This window comes from Helianthus annuus, chromosome 5, assembly GCF_002127325.2.
Source record: "Helianthus annuus cultivar XRQ/B chromosome 5, HanXRQr2.0-SUNRISE, whole genome shotgun sequence".
Taxonomy (NCBI): domain Eukaryota; kingdom Viridiplantae; phylum Streptophyta; class Magnoliopsida; order Asterales; family Asteraceae; genus Helianthus; species Helianthus annuus.
Genome location: NC_035437.2, coordinates 111,679,767 through 111,691,443, shown reverse-complemented (window position 1 = coordinate 111,691,443; position 11,677 = coordinate 111,679,767).

Genomic DNA, 11,677 nt, shown 5'->3' with positions numbered 1-11,677 from the left:
GGATGGTTTGGTATGCCGAAATCAAGTTTATTCGCTTACAGGGACTATTTGCATCAACTTGCAAAAGTCTGCTGTTTCGTAAGACAATGTACAGTCCGGGACTTGATCATAATTTAAACATACCATATATAACCTAAACATGGCTTAGAAATAAGTTTTGATAGGTTCGGTGTGCAAAAACATGCTTACATGATCTTACAGGGGCTAAAAGTGTCAAAAACGGTGTAAGTTTGCATTTTCGAGCATATCTTACGTTCTGACCACATCTGGACATCCAAAATTTTTGTACACACTAAAATATTTCTATTTTAGTGATCGGCATGCAAAAATTCCATTCGTCGCTTAATTTGGATCGTTTTCGCGTCCGTTTGAGTTTCGTCGTAATTTGACGAACAACGCGACCGTACGACCAAACGAGCCGACATTCGAGACTTCTCTGAGCATATTTTGAGTCTTCTAAACTTTATTGACCTTGTAGAGCCTTGAAAATGGCTTAACGGGGGCCAAAAAGGCCTGAAATGGACTCGAATGCATGCAGGGACTACAACTGCCAAATTTGAAAATTTTGCTGATCTGGGGAGCTCAGGCGGGGCGCGTAAGCCCACCCCCATTTCTTACGCGGGGCGCCTGAACAGCCCAGCGACCAGAAAGTTGATTTTCAGCATTCTGTTGCAAATTCAGGGGCTGTTTTGGTAATTTCTTGGTGTGATGAGCAAGTTAACCCCTCTCTAAAGCTTTGTACCTGCTTATTACACTTGTGTGGCTAGGATTTTATGCTTGGGGACTACACAAACACTTGTTGTGATCCTGTGAACTTCCCTCAAGTATAAATAGCCAACACTTTCATTGTTTCATTTGCTCATTCCTCTCTTCTCTTCTTTACATCTGCTTTGGAGCTCTCTCAACTGAGTTTGGGACTTGTCTTCTTTGTAAAAAAGATAGCAAGGACTTGGGTGAGCCTTCTTTCATTCTTTTATTTTCTTTCTAGTCTAAATAGTCAAACAAGTGTTTGACTATCAGTTTGACCAGCCTTTGGTCAACGCAAAGTTCGGTTGAACTTTGCAACGTGATTGTAATCACGTTGGTTATAATCCTTAGTGATTATACCCGCTGATTACCACGTTCGCTAGGTGTAGTGTCGAGTCAAAGTTTCGGTCAAAATGCGTTTTAGCACGCATTTTGCAACGGAACTACTTTAGTGTATCAAAACACTTTGTTTTGATACCAAATCAGTAGGTTAAACATGTTTTGACATGTTTAACTCGACACTATTAGTTTAGTGCTTGTTTAGGGTCGTAAGGTAAGCGGTCTAAACAACCGCTTAGACTTTCGAACCCGACCCGGTTGGTCGATCTTTAGGATCCGACCAAGCTTAGTTAGTGATCATAGTTGCTTAGGGAATAACCACTGAGGTTATACCTTATGATCACATAGGATTGGTTAGTCATTTGCTAGTTAGCTTGTATGCCCATAGGAAATGACCAAAATGCCCTTTTGAAGCTAAAATCCGTATTTTGCCTATGTGAACTTATTTTTGACATATAATCTGATTTAGTAACATGTTGAGGGATAATTGGGCATGTAAGACCTGGCATAGCACATAGTTAACCATCCGAACATAGTTTTACGCTAACGACGCCTTATAGTAGCTTATGTTACCATAATGTGTCGAAACGGGTCAAAAGCACTTAGGTAGACTTTCCAATCAGAATGTAAGGTCTATTAAATCATACCATATGAGTTTAATTACTCGTTTGATTTATAGAACCTCATTCTATCCTATCTCCTGATTTAGGTCCGGTTATTTACATAGTTACCTATATAGGGTGCCGTTTGTTTCCCTGATCACTCTAGCTTTGCTTGGTTGTTCTTCAAGACTTCTAAGCACCCTCAGGTGAGTACATAGTCCCCTCTTTTACTGTTTTCAAACTGTTTTGGGGTGGAACACATGTGCCTACTTGATACTTTCATGTTTCCCATGTTTTATATCATATACTTACTATGTTCAATAGTACACTATTAGTACATGATTTCATTATGTTTTGCTATGTATGTTCACTTAACATGCTAGCATATTGATTTCCGTATATTACATTTTGTCGCATATGCTCATCCAGCATATGGACACATTGTTTTACATTTTGAACCGTTGTAAACGTTTAATCCTGTGAACCATTGTAACCGTTTGATCCTGTGAACCGTTGTAACCGTTTGATCCTGTGAACCGTTTGTGATCACTTGACTATGTGAACCGTTTGTGACTACTTAACTATGTGAACCATTTGTAACCGTTTGATTATGTGAACCGTTTGTGACTACTTGACTATGTGAACCGTTTGTAACCATTGATTGACATGAACCGTTTGAAATCTGTTTGAACCGTTGGGTTAGGGAAGTGATTAGGTAACGGGGCGGATGTAATGTGTTAAAAGCATGGTGGATACGCCGCTGGTACTTCCTATATATAAGTGCTTTTAACACATTATATATCGTTGCGTTATCTAGATCACTTGGGCAATGGTTAAAAAAACAAAGTTATATTACAAGGTATTTTTCCCACGATATATATATATACTTTTCGAGTTTTTATTCCAAAAACGATTTACAATCTGGATTTAATTAAACAAATGTTTTGAAGTTAAGAATCATGGCTATGGGATTTTATAAACTGTAACCAATTTGATTTGAGTTGGTTAATTATGTCGCAATATTATACTTTTCAAAACAAGGTTTTTAAATAAGTATTGCAACATGTAAAATGGGCCATGAATCTGAAACTCATACAAAACCAATGTACTCGCCGGCATTTTTATGCTGACGTACCTATTTTCACATGTGTTTCAGGTACAATAGTTGATGACGCTTGATGATGATATTGGTGTATTCTCACATAGGAATGGACAAGGCCTTAGCGACTTTAAAACTTGGAGGATAATAGTTGTATTTATCTAATTTGTATCAAAACATTTAGTTCAATAATTCAATAAAACGAAACTTTTTATTCCATGGTTGTCAAACAATGATTCTGTTACAACACTCCCCGACGTTTCCGCCACGTTTTGTTATTTTACGTGGTCGGGGTGTGACACATACATCCAAGCCTAGCGACTGTGGTGATAAACCCCTAAACGAATTTAAAGGTCTATCTGTCTAAATGTTTAAATCGAATTCGGTCATTCCTTCCATCCAAACATAACCAGGATGTCAGGAACGGGAGTTGTCAATTCCTATGGTACCATTACCTACTAACGAGCGGCGTGATCAAAGTTAATGAATGTATATGGTCCCACTTAAACAAACCAAATGTCATACCCAAAATGTAAGCATGTGATGAAAAACAAATGTACTAAGTATGATGAACATACATAGCGTATGATGTAAAACAAATGTACTAAGTATGCGCTAAACGAACATACGTAGCATAAAATGTCATGTAAAATGATGTACTAAGTATGCACACAATGGACATACATAGCAAAAACATAATAAAATCATGTACTAATAGTGTACTAGTGAACATAGCAAGTATATGATATGAAAACATGAAAGGCATGAAAGTAACAAGTAGGCACATCTGTTTCACCCCAAAACATTTGAAAAGCAGTAAAAGAGGGGTCTATGTACTCACTTGAGGGTGCTTAGAAGTCTTGAACAACAACCAAGCAAAGCTAGAGGGATCACGGAATCAAACAGCACCCTATATAGATAACTACATAAATAACCGGACCTAAATCGGGGGATTGGATAGTATGAGGTTTCGTAAACCAAATGAGTATTGGAACTCATATGATATGGTTAAACAAAGCCCACATACTAAAATGAAACCTAACCTAAGTGCTTACGACCCATTACGACCCATTTAGGTAGCTTATGCTACTTTAATGCGTCGTTCGCGTAAAACGCGTTCGGAATGCCTAACTAGTCCTATGACAAGCAAGATATGCCTTAACATGTTTAATATTGTTGCCAAAACAGTTTATATGTCAAAAGTTATGTTACATAGTCTTAAAATGAATTTTAGCGCAAAAAGGGCATTTTGGTAATTTACCTAAGGCATAAGAACTACTTATCATACAACTACTTAAACGACGTGACCATAAGGTATAACCTTGGAAGGTTATTCCCTATACAACTATGGTCACCTAAAGTGTTTGGTCGGATCCTATTGATCGACCAAATGGGTCGGGTTCGAAAGTATAAGCGATTGATTAGATCGCTTACCTTTACGACCCTAAACAAGCACAAATCTAAAAGCGACGAGCTAAACATGCTAGAACATGTTTAGTAAAGTTAGAAAACAGGTTTGGTATCAAAACAAACGGTTTTGATACCCTAGAGTAGTTTGGTTACAAAATACGCGAGGAAACGCATTTTGGTCGAAACTACGACTCGTCACTGAGCCTAGATAACGTGGTAATTAGTAGGTATAGTTACAAGGGACTATAACCATCGTGATTACGCTCACGTTATGAAGTTCAAACGAACTTCGTGTTGACCATAAACTGATCAATGCAGAAAGTCAAACGCAGTTTGACTTTAATGCTAAAACGAATGAAAAACGCGAAAGAATACTTACAAAGGGTCCCCGCAAGATTGAATTCCAAGTATTTCTCAGGTATGAAGTGATAATCACTCCAACTTAGAGAAAATCTCAGAATTCACGTGAGGAATGAATGAAATGAAGGTGGGTATTTATAGGAATGGCACAACCGTTAGGATCGTTCATCGCGAAACGTGCTTCGATCTCGGCCGTCCAAGTGGGCACATGGTATTTGGATACCATGGGCTCTTAAAAACCATCAAATTTGGCCCCTTGAATGATCAAAAAAGATTTACAAGTGTGTGGAACAGCTGGTAACAGCTGGAAACTGATTTTTGCAGACCTGGGCCTCTCACGCGGCCTGTGTAAAGGACACACACATATTCACGCGGGCCGCCTGGGCTTAGTTTCCAGAATTGTCAGAATTGGCCCCTGAACTTGAGAAACATGCAATTCGGCCCATTTTTGACACATTTAAGCCCCGTTAACCTCATTTCAAGCCTCTAAAATGAAGTTAAAGTATAGGGAACTCAAAACATGCTCAAAAATATCTCGGATGTCGGTTCGTTTGGTCGTATGATCGCGTTATTCGCTTAATTACGACGGAATGCGCATAAGCGCGTAAAACGATCCAAATTGCGCGACGAATGGATTTTTCTTATGCCAAACACTAAAATAAAATATTTTAATGCTTACATAAATTTTTGGAAGTCCGGAAGTATTCAGAATGTAAAATATGCGCGAAAATGCAAACTTATGCACTTTTTGACGCTTTTAGTCCCTGAATGAGCATAAAGTTTATTTTTTGCGCACCAAACACCTCAAAGCCTATTTCTAAGCTATGTAAAGGATATTTAGGGTGTGTTTAACTTATGATCATGTTCCAAAATGTTCGTTACAGTTTAGATTGGCATACTTTTGCAGTTTGTCATATTTAGTCCCTGTAAGCGAATAAACTTGATTTCGGCACACCAAACCTTCCAAAACTTATTTCTAAGTTATGTAAAGGTTATTTAAGGTATGTTAAGCCTATGTCACTATTCCGGAGTGTTTGTTGCATTAAACTGGTTATATTTACACATTAGTGCGCGTATTACCTTCTAGAAAGCGATTTAGAGCCTGAAATCGAACAAGAGTTGATATGTGCAAATGATACACATATTTTTACAAATCCCAAGAATGAAATACAATATTTCATTGGTTTGGTATTTGTTTGATGGTTGAAGTGACACATGTGTCACAGTCTCCCCTACTTCAGGAAATTTCGTCCCGAAATTTATTTAGAGGAAACTTGTGAGAGCTTGAGACATGAAGTTGAAAAGATCAAACAACACTGGTTAGAGTTCTGAACTTCTAGTAACTTCATATAACATCATGCTTGCAATGTGAGAGGGACACTTATATACAAGTACATATTGTGTTATTGGTGCGTCCACCGTACCTCCATTACATTGTTCACATTTTGTTACGGTTGCCACTGTTGGTTCTTACACATAATAAGTCTTACTGTGGTTTCCGTGCACTGAACTTTGTAATTATGTATGCATCCATAATTACGTAATTCCTTGCATAGTCACGTAGTGCATCTTATAATGTGTAGGGGAAGGAAACAATGAACGAGCCGGTGATGATTGTGCTTAGACCACCATAAGGTCTTTTAATTAAATCAATAGATGATTTAAATAGACAACCAAGGAGTCTTTTCAGCTTATCACATGTCATTCTTAACCAGATTTTGAATCAATCTTTTGACCTAGACCACTAAAAGGGGTCTCTTTGAATGATGGAATGGCACTATAAAATCCATGGGTCTTAACTATCACGTAGAAGCCCAATTAAGGATTTGAGATAGTACCTTTTTGAATATCCTACTACGAATCCCTCATATGAAGATATGAAAGGTTCTACGAGGATTTGGATAACGAATATCCAGAGTATTCAAAAACACAAAAATGCATAAAAGAAAATACAAAGTGCATAAACACATAATCACATAATTGTTTAACTTGATTTTCAATTTGTTATCATTTTTCTAATTGCGCACAAGTATTTAAAGCACACTAGGAATCCATTCCGTGGATTTCATTTGGTACTTTAAACATTATCAAGAATCTAACTATGAATATAGATAGATCTTAAAGAGGAAATTCGATTTCGATTGCAAGGAACCGAAATGTTCGAATTAAGGTACACAAAGAATCCAATTAAGGACTCTGATTTGAATGATAATTATCCACAAGGGTCTAATTGTGAAGATAAAAAGATCCCATATGGATTTTAGAGATTGAGGGTGTTTTGAAACTTTGCACTAGATGTGCTTAAGTCAAAACATGAAGTAAACATGCTTATGAAGTTGAGATGCTAGATATGCCAAGGCGACACATGAAGCGGAATTTGAAGGTTAAGCCAATGTATGAGGAAAATATTTTGAAAACTATGCATGGGGTTCTAAAAAAATGTGTTCAATGTTTTTGAAACCTTATATATAGTACTTTTGAAATCATAAAGTAGGTGTATTAGGTAGGTATATTTATAAAAATGTTTTAAAATCATGCGAGATGAATTTTGAAATTATGTATAAGGTTTTTGAAAACTTGAATGATGCTTTTGAAATCATGCACTTGATATAAGTAATTGTACTGTATTAATATTGTTTTCAAACTATATGAAACATTTTGAAATCATGAAGGTTGTTTTTGAAAATATAGACAATGTTTTTGAAATCATGGAGGTTATTTTGAAAACTTATGTTATGCATGTTGAAAAAATTAGAACGTAACGGGTATGAGATTTGAAAATACCCTTAGTTATCTAACCAGGGATTCAAAGGCACAGATGTGCAAAAAGCACGATTACTCAAAATTTCTCTTTATTTCTTGTACTTAATGAAACGAGTACTTAAAATTTTCGAGGAAATCATGAGCGATCACTTGAAAGGGAGAATCACAAGAGTAGTTTGTAAAGAGCATAGTTCCTTGATGTAGGTATCATAGGGAAATGCCATACACACATGTAACTACATTTGTATATCAGAATTGCAAACAACGACTTTTATTTATGAACAAAACAGATTGTTTCACAATACAAGAAAACAAAAGAAACAAAGGCATAAGACAGCAACATCTTTTGCTCGGGCAAATGCTCATCCAAGGGTTGGATTTGCATTGACAATCTTCGGGCAATTCCTTTGGAAATGGCCCATTTCACCACAGTTGTAGCAAGAACGAGCTTGTGCAGGATTTACTTGAGGTTGGTTTGGACCACCTTGTTTTGGGGTAAATCGACAAGCATTTGCCAGGTGACCCAGTCGCCCACATGATGCACACAAACGACACTGTATGTGAGCTAAGTGGTGTGCATTACATTTGTTACATATCGGTGCAGTTCCGTTGTAGGGCTTCTTAGCTAGTGGTGTCGCCACTTGGCTAGGTCCCGTTTGATTTGATGCATCAGCAGTGGGTTTCCTTGAAGCTTTACGCTTCTTTGATTTTGGTGCAGGCTTGACTTCTGCTTCCCTCGGTGACTCTTGAGTGGCTCCATTTTTGAGACGAGACATGGCGATACCTAAATCCACAGACTTCAAGATTACCTCGCCTATTTGCTGGGCAAATTTGGCTGTTTGCTCGGACATTTGACCGTTGCTGAGGTAAAGAGACATTCTAGAAGAAAATGAAAGATATAGGAAGAAACAAATGAAATGTTATCGGATAAACAAAACAGAAAGGCAATGCATACGAATTGCGATCATTTGTTTGTTACCTAAGGCAAACAAATGAGACGGTGACAAATCAAAGCAAGCGGGTCATAATAATGTATCGCTGAAGACATGCTTGCCTATAAGTGAACACTCACCCCAAGAGTTCCCAGGTAAGCGTGACTGGTCCGATACTGCGGATTTGTACGAACACTCTAGCCTTAGACAGAAAACTCAGAGTACAGACATTCACCCTTCCAGTTTGCATGTGTTCACATTATAAGACCCAAACTTTGACGAGATTTGAAAATTTAAAGGGTTCAAAACCTAGTAATCAATCATCCTAGAACAGATGATTAGTTTCCAAAGCGGTTTTGAAATTTATGTTCTTGTTGTGGCTGTCGCCTAAGGATAGGTGACGGTATTGTTTTATGACTAAACGCAAGTAAACTCGCGTTAGGGTCCTAGGAAGGTTATAGACTAGGTTAAAGCATTACTAATAACCTAATTCCCTATAACCATGAGCTCTGATACCAACTTTTCTGTCACACCCCGACCACGTAAAACAACAAAACGTGACGGAATCGTCGGGGAGTGTTGTAACAGAATCATTGTTTCCTAACACATGGAAAATTGAAATGTTGTTTTATTAATAAAAAGAGTTACAATGTCTTAACAAACAAAGAAGAATAACAAAATTAACTAGTCTTGCATCTTTTAATGTCACTAAGGCCCAAGTTCGCCTATGTGTATCTTGATCAATCATATGCATCATCTCCTGAAACACATGTGAAAATAGGTACGTCAGCATAAAAATGCCGGCGAGTACATAGGTTTTATGAAAATAGGATTCATGACTTAGGTTTAAGAAAATGTTTAATGAAAACTTGTCATGAATCCAGTTTAAGTGTTTCCTTTTATAAAACGTTTGAAAAGCGATAATAAAGTAGATGATATGTAAAAGAGTAATGTAAGGTTAAGTGAATAACCAAGTAAAAATAAGTTGTTTATAAAACAATGTCTTGTGCAAAATATGTTATTTGTGTAAAAGTGTATAAATCCAAATTGAATGATTTAATTAACGCTACGACATGTAATATAATACAAGCACTTATATATTGGAAGTACCAGCGGCGTATCCACCATGCTTGTATCACATTACACACGCCTCGCTACTTAAATCACTTACCCAAACAAACCACCAATGTAAATTGCCCATGTCTAAACCATTTGTCAAATGTCATTGTGAAAACCATGTCAAAATGTCTATGTCAAATGTCAATCATGTAATGTGTAAACAAAATGTCATGTATGGCAAGTGAAATATGTATCCACTAAACCATGTGTAAAAATGCACAAAACAATGTATTGAAGTAAAGCGTGGTTTAAATCAATGTTATGTTTTGTGGAAATGCATGCTATACTGAATACAAACATTTATGCGGTATTGTGAATGTGCATACATCCAAGCCTTGCGACTGTGGTGATAAACCCCTAAACGAATTTAAAGGTCTATCTGTCTAAATGTTTTAATCGAATTCGGTCATTCCTTCCATCCAAACATAACCAGGATGTCAGGAACGGGAGTTGTCAATTCCTATGGTACCATTACCTACTAACGAGCGACGTGATCAAAGTTAATGAATGTATATGGTCCCACTTAAACAAACCAAATGTCATACCCAAAATGTAAGCATGTGATGAAAAACAAATGTACTAAGTATGATGAACATACATAGCGTATGATGTAAAACAAATGTACTAAGTATGCGCTAAACGAACATACGTAGCATAAAATGTCATGTAAAACGATGTACTAAGTATGCACACAATGGACATACATAGCAAAAACATAATGAAATCATGTAATAATAGTGTACTAGTGAACATAGCAAGTATATGATATGAAAACATGAAAAGCATGAAAGTAACAAGTATGCACATGTGTTTCACCCCAAAACGTTTGAAAAACAGTAAAAGAGGGGTCTATGTACTCACTTGAGGGTGCTTAGAAGTCTTGAACAACAACCAAGCAAAGCTAGAGGGATCACGGAATCAAATGACACCCTATATAGATAACTACATAAATAACCGGACCTAAATCGGGGGATTGGTTAGTATGAGGTTTCGTAAACCAAATGAGTATTGGAACTCATATGATATGGTTAAACAAAGCCCACATACTAAAATGAAACCTAACCTAAGTGCTTACGACCCATTACGACCCGTTTAGGTAGCTTATGCTACTTTAACGCGTCGTTCGCGTAAAACGCGTTCGGAATGCCTAACTAGTCCTATGACAAGCAAGATATGCCTTAACATGTTTAATATTGTTGCCAAAACAGTTTATATGTCAAAAGTTATGTTACATAGGCTTAAAATGAATTTTAGCGCAAAAAGGGCATTTTGGTAATTTACCTAAGGCATAAGAACTACTTATCATACAACTACTTAAACGACGCGACCATAAGGTATAACCTCGGAAGGTTATTTCGTATACAACTATGGTCATCTAAAGTTTTTGGTCGGATCCTAATGATCGACCAAATGGGTCGGGTTCGAAGGTATAAGCGATTGATTAGATCGCTTACCTTTACGACCCTAAACAAGCACAAATCTAAAAGGGACGAGCTAAACATGCTAGAACATGTTTAGTAAAGTTAGAAAACAGGTTTAGTATCAAAACAAACGGTTTTGATACCCTAGAGTAGTTTGGTTACAAAATACGCGAGGAAACGCATTTTGGCCGAAACTACTACTCGTCACTAAGCCTAGATAACGTGGTAATCAGTAGGTATAGTTACTAGGGACTATAACCATCGTGATTACGCTCACGTTATTGTTAGGGCTGGATTTTTATGATATATGATCCTTACATGTGATCCTAACCAGTGATCCTTGTTTCTTTAGCAGATAGTGATCCTCAGCAGGACTTCAGGATCAGGATCATGGACCATTGTAGGATCCTCATGCTAACAGTTACCTTCATTGAATTAAATGATATTTTGCAGGAACATCTAGCAGGATCCGCTCTTAGCATCACGATCAAAGGACGCGTCTTTACAATTATAGCATGTGCTTAATCGGAGATGGACGTTGCAAAGGATATGGAAACTTGGCATGATTTAAGGGCAACAATTTAGGCTAGATTTACTTTTATTTCTAAAGGGGTAATGAGCTGATTATTAGTCTTTTTACCTAAAATAGGTCACCTACACTTGTATATATAACACTCTTCCCCATTCGGAAGAAGACACAACACAATTCTCACACGCTTAGACACACATTACGATAGTGATCCTTGTACTCAGCTCATTATCATCCAAAGTTGTAACCATATTTTGATATATTGAAGTTGGTGATCGGTAGTTGCCATCACCCAAGGTTTTTTATGCCGGAGATCATACATTGATCAAGGGCTTTTTCCTCGTATAAATCATTGT